Source organism: Mustelus asterias, chromosome 13 (genome assembly GCF_964213995.1).
Source record: "Mustelus asterias chromosome 13, sMusAst1.hap1.1, whole genome shotgun sequence".
Lineage (NCBI taxonomy): Eukaryota > Metazoa > Chordata > Chondrichthyes > Carcharhiniformes > Triakidae > Mustelus > Mustelus asterias.
In genome coordinates, this window is record NC_135813.1 from 26228465 (window position 1) to 26243232 (window position 14768).

Here is a 14768-nt window from a genome sequence, read left to right on the forward strand (position 1 = left end):
ACTTAAAAGCCCAAACTCAAGTTGGGGTGAAGTTCATATACACTTTGTGCTCTTATCGTCACCCACATGACTGAGTACCAACTTCATTCCTTTCGTCATACCAAAATAACTGGTCTTTTGAGTAGAGGACCTTCATGGAATTTGTAACAGAAGGCTTAGCTGATTTTCCCCTCTCTAGCCTGTAGGCACCACGGCCAATCTACCAGACAGTGCAATTAATGAATCTTTGTACCTTACTCCATATTGCTGGTGTCTTTAGCTACTAAATCATTAAGAGGATCCAAATTCTTGAAATAGATAGATAATTAACTTGTTTACTAACCCAAAAAGTAAATCTTGGTCCAAAATTACACATTCCCTTTATGGACTTCAAAAACACAGGTGATATCAGATTTACGTTTTCATGCTGTTTATTAATATGGCAACCCACACAGTAAATTTCAGACAACTTAAGCAAAAATTAAAATAGAAAACCACACTTACATGTACATGCAGGTGGAAAACTGGTTTCTACATGGGTGCTTTTTTTAAAATGTGGGTTACAAGTATAGCTTGATTGTCCAGTACATCTGAAAAATACAAAACAGAGGGGAGGCAATGGCCTAATGGTATTATTGCTAAACTATTAATCCACAAACTCAGCTAATGTTCTGGGAATCAGGGTTTGAACCTCAACATGGCAGGTGATGGAATTTGAATTCAATAAAAATATCTGGAATTAAGAATCTAATGATCATGAAACCATTGTCGATTATCAGAAAAACCCATCTGGTTCACTAATCTCCTTTAGGGAAGGAAATCTGCCGTCCTTACCTAGTCTGGCTTACATGCCATAGAAATGTGGTTGACTCTCAACTGCCCTCCAAGGGCAACTACAGAGGGGCAATAAATGCTGGCCAGCCAGCGACGCCCATGTTGCATGAATGAATAAAAAAGAGCTGAACTCCAGAGCCAAGGCAAGTGTGACTGCCCTTGACATCAAAGCAGTATCTGATCGAGTGTAACATCAAAGAATCCTAGCAAAACTGGAGTCAGTGGGATTCAAAGGAAGCCTTTCTGCTGGTTGAACTCATACTTGGCACAAAGGAAGTGGTTGCGGTTGTTGGGAGGTCAAAAATCTCAGTTCCAGGACATCAAACACATTCCTTTTAGAGTGAAGGGCAAGCTTGGTAGAAGTTGGGAACCCTGCTGACTTGGGATATTGAGGCCCTGGTCAAAAAGGAGGTGGCATATGACATTCATAGGCAGCTGGGATTAAGTGGATGGTCTGAGAAAGCAGGCCAGAGAGCAAGGGAAGTCTAGATTAAATCGCATTTATTTCAATGCAAGAAACCTGACGAGCAAGGCAGATGAACTCAGGGCATGGATGTATACAAGGGGCTGGGATATTATAGTTATTACTGAAACATGGCTGAGGGAGGGGCAGGACTGGCAACTCAATGTTCCAGGGTACAGATGCTATAGGAAAGATAGAACAGGAGTAAGAGAGGAAGGGGAGTTGCAATTTTGATTAGGGAGAACATCATGGCAGTACTGAGAGGGGATATATCTGAGGCTTCGCCCACTGAGTCTATATGGGTGGAACTGAGGGATAAGAAGGGAGAGATCACTTTGATAGGATTGTACTACAGGCCCCCAAACAGTCAGCAGGAAATTGAGCAGCAAATATGTAACAAATAGCTCAAAGAAAAAGTAGAATGGTAATAGTAGGGGATTTTAACTTTCCCAACATTGATTGGGCCAGCCATAGTATTAGAGGCTTGGATGGAGAGAAATTTATTGAGTGTATTCAGGAGGAATGTCTCATTCAGTATGTGGATGGCCCGACTAGAGAGGGGGCAAAACTTGACTTCCTCTTGGGAAATAAGGAACGGCAGGTGACAGAAGTGTTCGTGAAAGATCACTTTGTGATCAGTGACCATAATTCCATTAGTTTTAAGATAACTGGGGAGAATGATAGGTCTGGCTCAAAAGTTAAAATTTTAAATTGGGGCAAGGCCAATTTAGGTGGTATTAAACAGGAACTTTCAAAAGTTGATTGGGAGAGTCTGTTGGCCAACAAAGGGACGTCTGATAAGTGGGAGACTTTCAAAAGTGTGTTAACCAGAGTTCAGGGTAAGAACATTCCTTTTAGAGTTAAGGGCAAGGCTGGTAGAAGTAGGGAGCCCTGGATAACTCAGGATATTGAGCCTTGGTCAAGAAGGGGGAGGCATATGACATGCATTGGTAGCTGGGATCAAATGGGCCCCTTGAGTATAGAGATTGTCGGAGTTGAGTCGAGAGAAATCAGGAGGGCAAAAAGGGGACATGAGATTGCTTTGGCAGATAAGGCAAAAGAGAATCCAAAGAGCCCCGACAAATACATAAAGGGCAAAAGAGTAGCAAGGGAGAGGGCCTCAAGGATCCCGAGAATGTTGATAGTGGTAGATGTAGCAATGGTAATACCAATGAATGTCCGAGCACATTGTGACATGAACGTTACTTGCCACTTGTCAGCTCAAGCCTGAATATTGTCCAGGTCTTGCTGCATTTGAATATAGACTGCTTCAGTATCTGGTGAGTCGCAAATGGTGCTTATCATTGCACAATCAGCAAACATCTCCACTTCTGACCTTTCTGATGGAAGGAAGGTCACTGATGAAGTCTAGGTTAAGTCTAGAGTACTACCCTGAGGAAACCCTGAAGTGACATTCATAGAGGTTTACAGCATGGAAACAAACTCTTTGGCCCAACTTGTCCATGTCGCCCAGTTTTTACCATTAAGCCTTGCCTGGATGAGTGCAGTCCAAAAACGCTTCAGACGCTCGACAACATCCAGGAGAAAGCAGCCCACTTGATTGGCATCCCACCACATTCACTCCTTCCACCATTGACATACAATGATAGCAGCATGCACCATCTACAAGATGCACTGCAGGAACTCACCAAGCCTCCTCAGACCTCTATCATCCAGGAGGACATGGGAACACCACCACCTGCAAGTTCCCCTTCAAGTGACACACCATCCTGACTTGGAAATATATTGCCATTCTTTCACTGTCGCCAGGTCAAAATCCTGGAACTCCCTAACAGCATTGTGGGTGCACCTACACCATACAGATTTCAGCAGGTTCAAGGTGGTACCCATCACCACCAAGGGACGGTCAATTAAATGTCAGCCTATCATATGAATATATTTCATAGTTCAGGTAAATTCTACAGCACTGTGGTCCCTTCCCAACTCATTCCATATTCGGTGAGAAAAGTTTACAAGTTCATCCCATTTCCGAAAGGCAATCAACAGATTCCAGAATATCTCACATTTATACTTTCCCAAAGTCTTTCCAAGACCCAAGAGTTTAAGAATCATGTCGCACACAGTATTTGAGTTAACTACATTAATCTTTATAACCTGTGGTGCTTTTAATACAGTAAGAAATCTCACAACACCAGGTTAAAGTCCAACAGATTTATTTGGTAGCAAAAGCCACTAGCTTTCGGAGCGCTGTTCCTTCGTCAGGTAAGTGGGAGTTCTGTTCACAAACAGGGCATATAAAGACGCAAACTCAATTTACAAAATAATGGTTGGAATGCATCGTGGAATGTGAAATGCATCCACATCGTGCTTTTAATAGTCATTCATTCAACTAATTTGTAATGTTATCAATTTACAGGAGTATTTGGATATTAACCCAGGTCAACAGCATCTCAGATTTATTAAATATTAATTGGACAAAAATAAATAAATTAGAAGACTCCTTACTCCTTCACATAAGTACAAAAGATCAAGTTTCGAACTCAAGACAACGTTAGAGTATTTCCCAAAGTCCCCAAACAGAAAAATAGAAAATAAGCTAGAAGCCTGCTCCACCATTCGATGTAATCATGGCTGATCCTCTATCTCAACGCCATACTCCCATGCTTTCTCCATACCACTTCAGAGTCTAGAAATCTATTTATTTGCTTATTATTGACTTGACCTCCACAGCCTTCAGTGGCAGAGAATTCCACAGGTTCACCACTCAAGAGGTTCCTCCTTCTCACTAGATCCTTGGTTTTCTAGCATGTCTGGGAAGTTATTGGTGTCTTTGCAGTGACAAAAAGTAATTGTAAATTACTCTGCCTGTTCCTGGTTTTCTATTATAAATTTTATTATTTCTGACTGTAGGAGGCCTACATTTGTCTTCACTAATCTTTCCTTTCTGCATACTTATGGATGATCTTACAGTCCACTTTTATGTTACTTACAAGTTTATTCTCATACTCAAATAGGAACTGCACAATTCAAGAGAATGAATTTGAGATAATACCCATTTTGAATTGATCCATTCTGTATAAAAAAAAGGTTGACTTGACCGATGGTTTGAAAATGTAATTTTTTTTTTTAAAAGGTTTGTATGGATAAATGTGCCTCTAACCTAAATAAACAATCACAACGGACCATGAATTCTGCAGTTGATTCCCAAGTTATTTAATCTTCATCGCTCTAATGTCAAGATCATTTGGATACTCTTTTACATAGAAGATTCAGTGATGGGAATTCATGCCATATATTAAAACCCAAGTACCGTCATTGTTTAAGAATTTTCTGTTAGGTTGTGGGCACAATATTACACAATACATGTAATTATGCTATTAACAAAACCCATCATGTCCACTTTCCTTCAGTTTGACGAGTCATATTCTGAAATGTTAACTCCATTTCTCTCCCCACAGATGCTGCCGAGTATTTCCAACACTTTCAGATTTCCAGCATCCATAATATTTTACTTTTATGCTATTAATTACACTCAAAAAGCTGCAAGGACCCAGAATAAGCTTTGGAATGGGCAAGAAATTAGCTGAAAAATAGAAAAAAAAAATTGGTACTTGTCAGAGGGCCTGGAGTCGGAGGTGGATTGAGGGGAGAAGAGGGTAGGATAGAGTGCTAACTGGATGCTGCAGGAATCTGGGCTGGGAATGCTGTTTGACTTGGATTCAGAATCTCAATGCACTTGATCGGATTTTAAAATGATACAAAACCAGGAGATACACTGGAATGAAGAACTGCTCAGAAATTACAGAATGAGCTAGACAGGATACCCAAGTGAACAAAGCACTGAAAATTAATTTGACAACATGTAAAATGTTGCACACTGGAGAAAATATTGATGCCACAGATGCATAGAAACTAGGAAGTAGGAGTAGGCCATTCGGCCCTTCGAAGCTGCTCTACCATTCAATATGATCATGGCTGATCCTCAATCTTAACACTCATCAGAATAAGACTCAATTGGCAGGTTGCTGGCCAACTGGTATAATCACAAATGAGTACTTATAAAATTGGTTTTCACTCAATTACCTTTAAGCATCTTCCTACTACTGTTTTACCAACTTAGTTAGGTATTGTATGTCAAGCATTTAGCAATGACTTATTCTGTAATACCTGGGTCACTTGCAAATTATTTGAAGTCCTGGTCCTCTAACATGTATTCCCTGCAAGATTACAATAACCCATATTTTTCTCAAAGACGATCTAAATCATAAATTATGCGTCCATCTACTTCCAACATCTTGTGTACCAATGCCAATTCACTCCATATTTTCCTGTATTCGTCAAACAGGTGTGAAGTTGTGATTACTACTGAAATAATGGAGAGTAACCTCCTATTTTCAGCGAAGGTAACAAGAGAACAGCACATAGGTTCCAGGAAATAGTGGGAAGAGTGTATTACCATAAATCATTTAATCCATAATTTCCCTTTCCTTTCTGCCATTTAAGGGTTCCTATGTCATAGGACCAAATCCTGGGTCAATAAATTCTGTGAACACTGATTGAAGTGTGTCTGAAATAGAAGTGGAATGTATTGCTGTGGTTATATTAATTTGCCATGACAAATCTGTCATATCAAGCATCCCCCGTATTTAATCTGGCAGGAACTTTAACTTTACGGAACTCAAAACTGCAACCTCCTCACAGGTGCTCAATGACAAGACTGCTCAGCCTTAATTGTGGTTACAAAAAAATCAAATTACTCATGATTTGCTACTCTGATGAAGGGTCATTGGCTGAAGTGTTAACTCCGTTTCCCTCTACAGATGCTGCTTGACCTGAGTATTTCCAGTACTTTGTTTTTAAATGACTCAGACTGATGTATTAAAAATGAACAGTTTTAGATTTCACAAACTGTAGTAACTTGGCCACAGAATGGAGCTAAATGTGTTGTTTTATTCAATCTTCTTTAGTAATAAAATAATGAAATACAGTACAGCATGGACTCAGAACTAGAGGCAGCTAGCTACACAGATCCTTCGTGGAAAGATTAAACCCTCAAAGGCCTGCGCTACTGATGACGTCACTCGTGTATGTTCATACTTGCATCAGTATATACATTTAATAAAAATATGCTTGCTATAACATTCTATAACAGAAACTCTATCCTCTCCATATATTTGTAATTAGGACCATTTGTTTCCTGTGGCTTATGGTGAATGAGAGTTTCAGTTACTAAAAGGGATGTCAACTCAGGATATAGAAGTCATATTCCATAATTCCACATATTGCTCAAGAAAACTACAAATCACAATGATCACTCATTTAATATACTCATTTCCCCCTTTCTGCAGCAGACTAACTTTTACAGTTAAGTGAGCTGAACAAGTGAGATATCCAACATTTCCAAGCTAAGTAGCAGTTGGTCGTTAATATAAATTTACCATTTGGCAGCTGACCACCAGACACAGAATGCCATTTTGATAAGTAGCATGTGAATAAAGCAAAATTATTCATCGAGATCTGCAGGTTTATCAATTTTAACGGCAATCACAACTGACCTGATTCCAGATGTTCAGTCATCCAATTCAATATTGCTAAATGAAAACACTATTACAATCTTCCCAAAATTCACACTCAGCTAATTCAGTCAAAAGTAGCACAGCCATATTAATGAATGGCTCCATGTTAAATCCCTAGGCCATGTAAAGCAACCTATCCAAAGCTTGGTGCTATAATTGGCCTCATGGCCCCTGAACTGGTGGTCTCTTGTTCACATTCTAGGGATTTGTGCTGAAAGTATACACACACACAAAAGGTTGGGTTGGCAGTGATGCCATCTGCAGTCAGAAAGGTTCACTAGTGCCATAATAGTCAAGCGGGCAAGATACTGGCATAATAGTCAAGTGGGCAAGATACTGGCACCAACAGTCACAAGCCAACTCAGCAAGGGAGTAGTAAAGGGGGAAAAATACCAGAGGGTTAAATGAAAACATTATTTTTCTCCATTTGCAATTTCTTTGGGAAAACCACACCAGCTAATTTTAAAACTTGCGCAAACTATTGTAATAGAGTATGGGAACCTTTTGAGTTTATTGATGTTTTCCTAATTGAAACATAACCACCAAATCAACACAAGAGTCATCATACTGTAAGTGATCGCTTCTCTTGTCCAGTTCCAAAAATGTAACTGGGTCTGACCGATATTCCTGCCCGACGATATACGAGGTCCCTGACAGATCAACATAAATAAATTGACGAAAGATTCAACGAAGCCGTTTCCTCTTGCATCTGGGATTGCATCCCCGTCAATTCAAAAGACATTCAAATTAACTAACCATTCTAAAACTGGACACGAAGCTTAACCATATATATTCATTTTTAGTACAATGGCCCCGTTAGACATTTACAAATCAGTTTGCACTCATTCCGAGGAATTTCATATCTAGACCAGATGCACACAGCACTTAGTATATGCAGCAATCAGGCCACATTCTCAATATCATACTGTATGTTGAATGCAATATACCCCTTTGTTGTAAATAAAACAGTGCAAATAATTGTGTACTCTCTTATTACCTCATCTGCATGCAGCTGATGTGGTTCATGTGGCTTTGAGCTGAACTCTTAGCAGCTGGAACACAATCAATCTCCCCGGGAGATGGTGATGAGGCTTGTGTGGTTGTGGAATTACAGCGAGCCACAGGTTTTTTTTCCCCCCCACCCACCCCCCCCCCGAGAGCGTTTACACTTGCGGCGAGTCCGCCAGTCCTCCCGTGCAGATAAATAAAAGAGACGGAGCCCGGCTAAATGAAAGGCTGCACATAAAAAGCGCCGGCTCCCTTCATCTCACAGTACGTTCAGCGCCATCCCAGATGTGGGGCAGCCTCAATCTGCAAACGATCCCAGAACTACACCACCGAAGAGGGGGGATGATGATGATGAGGAGGAGGAGGTGTTTACAGGGTTGGGGGCGCTGGCCAACCATGAGACTGCACAGAACGCAAATCAACTCCTCTCATTAACACAGCAACCGCTCCCTCGAAGACGCGGGGAGGGGGTAATTCTCCTCGGTCAGAAGTGAACATCCAAATAAACGAAAGCAGCGAGCGCAGAAATCAGGCATACTCCGTAACGGTGCCGGAGGTTACACGCTCCGGAGGAAAATGGCCGCCACAAGCGTTTGGTGGCGAACCCACTTTCCGGAAACGGAAAATGGCCGCCTAACCGCCGCCCGCGCGCCGGCTGGCAACGTCACGCGCGGATCCGGCCAATCCAGAGGCGGCCCGAGCTGGGCCCACGTGATGCTGAAAACTTTCCCTACCTGTCTGTCTCTCCCGGGGGGGGGGGGCGGTAGCAGTTCGCGCGCGCTCTGGGACAGCGTCTTCGGTTAACGGTTGTCCGATTCAAAACAAACCCTGCTTCGTCTGGCTCGCGGTCTCCTGTGGTTAATGTTGACCCCCCCAAGCGGCGCTCGGTCGACTCCGTATCTTCCTCCTTGACTCATCTCCTTAACAAGCCCTGTCGTCTCGGGAAGAGGGTCCAAAAAAAAGTGTGCATTTCTCTCGGGTTTGATCCGAGAGGTTGCTCCCAGTCTGCACTCGATCGACCCCATCTTCCGATCGGGAAGACAGTCCAAAAAGTGCGCGTTTTGGATCATCATGTCGCTGCTGCTTCTTGCACGGAGCGACTTTAAGCAACGGCAGAAAAGCGTGTGGGGAAACCAGAAGCCAAAAAGACATGCGGTACTGGCTTTATTAGGATGGATTCGCCTTATTCCCTTTGATTGGGGTGCAAATTCAGTTCAGTGCAAGTGGTGACAGGACAGTTTCAGCTGGGAATCGTCAGTAAGTTAGTTGATTAATGCTGCTGTTGTTCGCTGAACCCACTTCGTACACGGGGCAAGAAGTATCTTCCTGGGGCACAGAGAAGACTGGAAACCGCTGGAAAGTAATAAACACAGCTCAATCCAAGGATGCTGCCCATGCCATTCAGAAGTTGTCCAAGCTCCAATGTAGAAATACAGTACATAGAATGTAACGCAGCCAAAACTGTCTCCTCTGTCCAACTGGGCTATGCTGGCGTTTATCTGTTTCACATGCGAGCCTTCTCTCGTCTCTTATCCATCTCAGCCTACCAACATATTCTTCTACTCCTAAATCAAAGGCAAAATATTTCTAGGAATCTGGAATGGAAACAAAAAATAGACAGCATCTCTGAAGAAAGAAATCGAGTTATGTTTCAGGTTGACGACCTTTCGTCAGAAGTGGAAGAAATTAGAGATGCAACAGTTCATGAGCAAATGTATAAATGGAGAATGAAAGGAGGAAAGAACAAATGGAAAGTCTGATCGGGCATGAATGACAAAATGCTGCAAAGGAAAATGGGTGGTAATGGGACAAATTTTTTAAAAACTGTAAATGGTCAAAACAAAAAGCGTATGCAACAATTGCTGTCTGTCAAAAAAGTGTATGGCTTGAATCCATGTAAACGTTCTGGCATATATGATCGTGGCACAGCTCCAAAGTCTGTGTTGCTATTGCTTAATTAGAAGTAACTGTGGCAGAGAAGGTGAGGTCACACAAAACACCAAAACTAAAAATAACTCAAGAAAATCTGTGAAGAAATCTTCCCACATTTGAAATGAAAGGTGGCTGAAATTTGCAATGAAGAGTGAAAACAGTGTAATGACTATAAAATGGAGGCAGTCCAATAAAACCAAGACCACATTGAATATTGTCAGTAATGGGAGACATGGTAACGTTTTACGGAAATGTAGTCTCCTGCCTTCCAATGTTCACAATATAATGAGCCATGCGCATGGACACCAAGAAAACTGCTCATTCAGCCATGGCTCAATTAATAATACTTTCACTTCAAGTCAAAGTTGTGGGTTCGAACCACAAAAAAAATCAAGGCTGACACACCAGTCCATAGCGAGGAACTGCTGCACTTACAGAGGTGCTGTCTTTTGGGTGAGATATTAAACCAAGGTCCCATCTGCCCTCATAGGTTACGGAAAAGATCCCATGATACTATTTTAAGGAAGAGCATGGATACTCAGAGTTTTGCACATAGCACAAAGAAAGCCTTTTGGCCTGTGCTGGCCATCAAGCAGCTATCTGTTCTAATCCCATTTTCCAACACTTGGCTTTGCATTCTGTGGAGGTTCAAGTGCTCATCTAAATGCTTCCTAAATGTTGCAAGAGTTCCCACCTCTACCATCCTTTCAGACAGAGTTCCAGATTCCCACCACTCTGGGTGAAATTTTTTTTCCTGAAATCTCCTCAGTCCCTTTTTGTAACTGTATGTCCCATGGTGATTGACCCCTCTACAACAGAGAAAAGTTCCTTTGTATACCCTATGTTCCTCATAATTTTGTACACCTCAATCAGGTTCTCCTTTCAGCCTTCTCTATTCCAGCCTCTCTTCATAGCTTAAACACTGCAGCCCATAGTGAATCACTTTTTATTTATTGGTCACAAATAGCCTTGCATTAAGACTGCAACAAAGTTACTGAGAAAATCCCCTAGTTGCCACTCTCCGGCACCTTTTCGGGTACACTGAGGGAGAATTTGGCATAGCCAATTCACCTAACCTGCACATCCTTGGACTATGGGAGGAAACCAGAGCACCTGGAGAAAATCCATGCAACCATGGGGAGAAATGTGCAAACTCCACACAGACAGTGGCCCAAGCTGGGAATTGAACCAGGTCCCTGACGCTGTGAGGCAGCAGTGCTAACCACCGTGCCGCCCTGCAAATTCTCCAGTGCAATTATATCCTATAGTGTGGCGACCAAAACAGCATATGGTACTCTAGCTTTGGCCCAACGAGCAATTTATGCAGCTCCATCATAACCACCCTGTTCTTCATATTCTGTGCCTCGGCTAATGAAGGAATGTATCCTACATGCCTTTTTAATGGGCGGCACAATGGTTAGCACTGCTGCCTCACAACGCCAGGGACCTGGGTTCGATTCCTGGCGCGGGTCATTGTCTGTGCAGAGTCTGCACATTCTCCCCGTGTCTGCGTAGGTTTCCTCTAGACGCTCCAGTTTTCTCCCACAGTCCGAAAGAAGTACTGGTTAGGTGCATTGGCCATGCTAAGTTCTCCTTCAGTGTACCCGAACAGGCGTGCGAGTGTGGCGACTAGGAAATTTTCACAGTAACTTCATTGCAGTGTCAATGTAAGCCTACTTGTGACACCAATAAATAAATACCTGTCCTGCTGCCTTCTGGGATCTATGGACATGCACCCCTAGATCTTTCTGGTTCTCTGTACTTCCTAGCATCCTACTGTTCATTTATAGTGCCTTGTTAGTCCCCCAAAAATGCATCAGCTCCCATTTTGCAGGGTTAAATCCATTTGCCACTGTTCTACCCATCTGAAGAGTCCATCTATATTGTTCTGTAATCTAAGCCTTTCCTCCTCACTATTTACCACACAATCAATTTGTGTCATCTGCGAACTTACTGATCATATTTCCTACCTTTATGTCTAGATCATTGGTGCACACTGTAAACAGCAAGGGACCCAACACCAATCCCTGTGATATACCACTGGACACAGGCTTCCAGTCACAAAAACAACCTTCGACTATCGCCCTCTGCCTTCTGCCACAAAGTCAATGTTGGATCCAATTTCCAAATTGTCCTGGATCCCATGGGATTTTCCCAGTGTCAAGCCAACATATATTCTTCAATCCATATAATAAAATAAAAGTTGGTCATTGTCATGTTGTAATTTGTGGGAGTTTGCTGCATACAAATTGGTTACTGTGTTTCCAATGTTAAAACAGTGACTACACTTCAAAGGTATTTAATTGACTAAATTGTTTTGGGACCCCTGACAATGAAATTTGCGACAAGTCCTTCAACTAGTGGCACAGGATCTTTTACATCCATCTGCGAAGGCAGACAGGTCCTCATTTTAATGTCTCAGACAAAAGATGGTAATTTCAACAATGTAGTACTCCCTCTGTAATGCACTGAAATGCCAGCTGGATTAAACTCAAGTAGAATTCAATTTGATGCCAGTTACTTGATTCAAATATAATATTTGTTATATATCCGTGTTATCCTGAAGTGATTATTTTGCCTATCCCTGTGGAGTGTGTTGTGAGGAAGTGGCAGACCATAATCAACAGAAAGAAATAGCAATGGCTAGCAGAATCAATAAAATATTACAAAATGGTGAATTAGATAATATGGGTTCCTTCCCTGCCTTTTGCTTTCTACATGTTGCTCTTCTTTCTTTTCTGTGTCTCACTTCTTAACTCTTTGATTCTTTGCCCTCTTCTGCTCCCCGTCTTTTGTTTCTTTTTGGGCGGGAGGTGCTGGATAGCATAGCAAGGGAAAAAACAGTCAGCTGCAGACACCATTTGAAATGATTATTACTTGATTCCCCTACCCAATCCCTTCGTATTACTTCTATACCAACCTTACTTCTCCTTTGAACTACCCATTGACACACTGTATTTTTCACTTGCCTTGCTCCAGTCTTAGTCCACCCTGCGGCGAATAAAAGATGTCTCCTCACCTTCAACTTGCTTGCCTCTTAAATCCTCTTCTTAACTATTCCCGCAATTTTTTTTACCTTCAACTTTAAGAAGAATCAATCTAGCGTGATAGGACTCTTTCCACCTCTCTCCCATGTTGGGAACATAGAAGCAGGAGCAAGCCATTCAACCTATCAAGCCTGCTCCACCATTCAATAGGTCATGGCTTATCGTTCACTTCAATGTCTTTTTTCTATGCTCCATAGGTCATTGGTAGAAATTGGTCAATATTAGCTTGAAACATACTCAATTACTAAATTTTCACAGCTCTCTGGAGTAGAGAATTTCAAAGATTCAGAACCCTGAGTGAAAAACCTTTCCTTATCTCAGTCCTAAGTAGCTTCTCCCTTATTTAGAAATAGTGTCCCATGGTTCCAGAGTCCCCAACAAGGGGAAACATCTTATCTGCATCCAATCTGTCTATCTCTAGGTATTTAGTATGTTTCAATGAGATCACCTCTCATTCCTCAAAACTTTGGAGAATACAGGCTCTGTTTCCACAATCTCTCTTCATAGGAAAGTCCCGCCTTTCCAGGCGGAAGTCTGGTGAACCTTTGTTGCACTCCCTCTATGGCAATAATATCCTTCTGAGGTAAGGAGACCAAAACTGCGCACACTATTCCAGGTACAGCCTAACCAAGCTCCTGTACAACTGAAGCAAGACTTACCCAGTCCTGTACTCAAATCCTCTTGCGATAAAGGATAACATACAATTAGCCTTCCTAATTGCTTACCGCACCTGCATATTAGCTTTCAGTGACTTTATACATCTACGTTTTCTAATCTCTCACCATTTAAGAAATACTGTGCACATCTGTTCCTCCTACCTAAGTAGATAACCTCACATTTGTCCACTTTATATTCCATCTGCCCCCACCAAATATTGTGAACAGCTGGAGCTCAAATACTGATCCTTACTGTACCCCAGCATTCACAATCTGTCAATGTGAGAATGATCCATTTAATCCTACTGTTTTCTGCCTTTTAACCAATCTTTAATCCATGCCAGTATATGACCTCTTATGCCATGTACTTTAATTTTGCTACATCCACTAACTCCCCTTTATCAATTCTATTAGTAATAGCCTGCCATTCATGAATCCATGTTGACTATGTCCAATCAGATCATGATTATCAAATTGTCCAATTATCACATCATTTATAACGATTTCAACATTTTCCCTACCACCAATGTAAGGTCTTTGTGGGGTGTAAGGGTTTGTAGTTCCCCATTTTCTCTCCCCTCTCCTTAAATAATAGGATGACATTTGCTACCTTCGAATTTGCAGGAAACATTCCAGAATCTAGAATTTTGGAAGATGATCAGCAATGCATCCACTATCTCCATAGCTTCCTTTTTCAACACTAAGGTGTAAATAAAAGGTACCAGGGACTTGTCAACCTTTGGTCCCAGGGACTTATCAACCTTCAGTCCCATTAATTTCTCCAATACAACCTTCTTATTAATTTCCTTCAATTCCTCATTCTCCTTAGTCCCTTGGATCTGTAATTCTAGGACATTTCTTGTACCTTGATGAAGCCAAATCATTTTGCTTCTCTGCCATTTCTGTTTACCATTATAAATTCTGACTCTTGGTCCTCTTTTGCTGTATTCTAAACTCTTCCCAATCCTTAGGTTTACTGTTGTTTCTGGCAACTTCATAGACTTTTTAAAAACTTTTACAAACCTTAGCTTCTTCTGTTAGCCATAGTTGACTGACTTCCCTTTTAACTATTGCATATGTCTGGTCATACATTTTAATATATTTTCCTAATCCATGTGAGCCAATTTGCCCCTCATACCTTCATAATTCCCTGAACTATCACACTTCAAATGTAATGTAAAATTCTACCATATGGTCATTCACCCCAAAAGGTTCTTTTAAAACAAGCTTATTAGCCCTTTCTCATTACATAATGCCAGATCTAAAATAGCCTGTTCTCAACATACTGTTCAAGAAAACCATCCCTAATGCA

General features: G+C 41.6%; 1 protein-coding gene across 1 annotated transcript in view; it reads right to left on the reverse strand.

Moving 5' to 3' along the window:
* Positions 1-8410, reverse strand: part of LOC144502531 (zinc finger protein 618-like) — a 118115-nt gene extending 109705 nt beyond the window's left edge. The window contains exon 1 of the mRNA XM_078226602.1: positions 7811-8410. The gene's annotated coding sequence lies outside the window, so the exon portion shown is untranslated. The remainder of the gene's footprint in view (positions 1-7810) is intronic.
* Positions 8411-14768: the final 6358 nt, after the last annotated feature.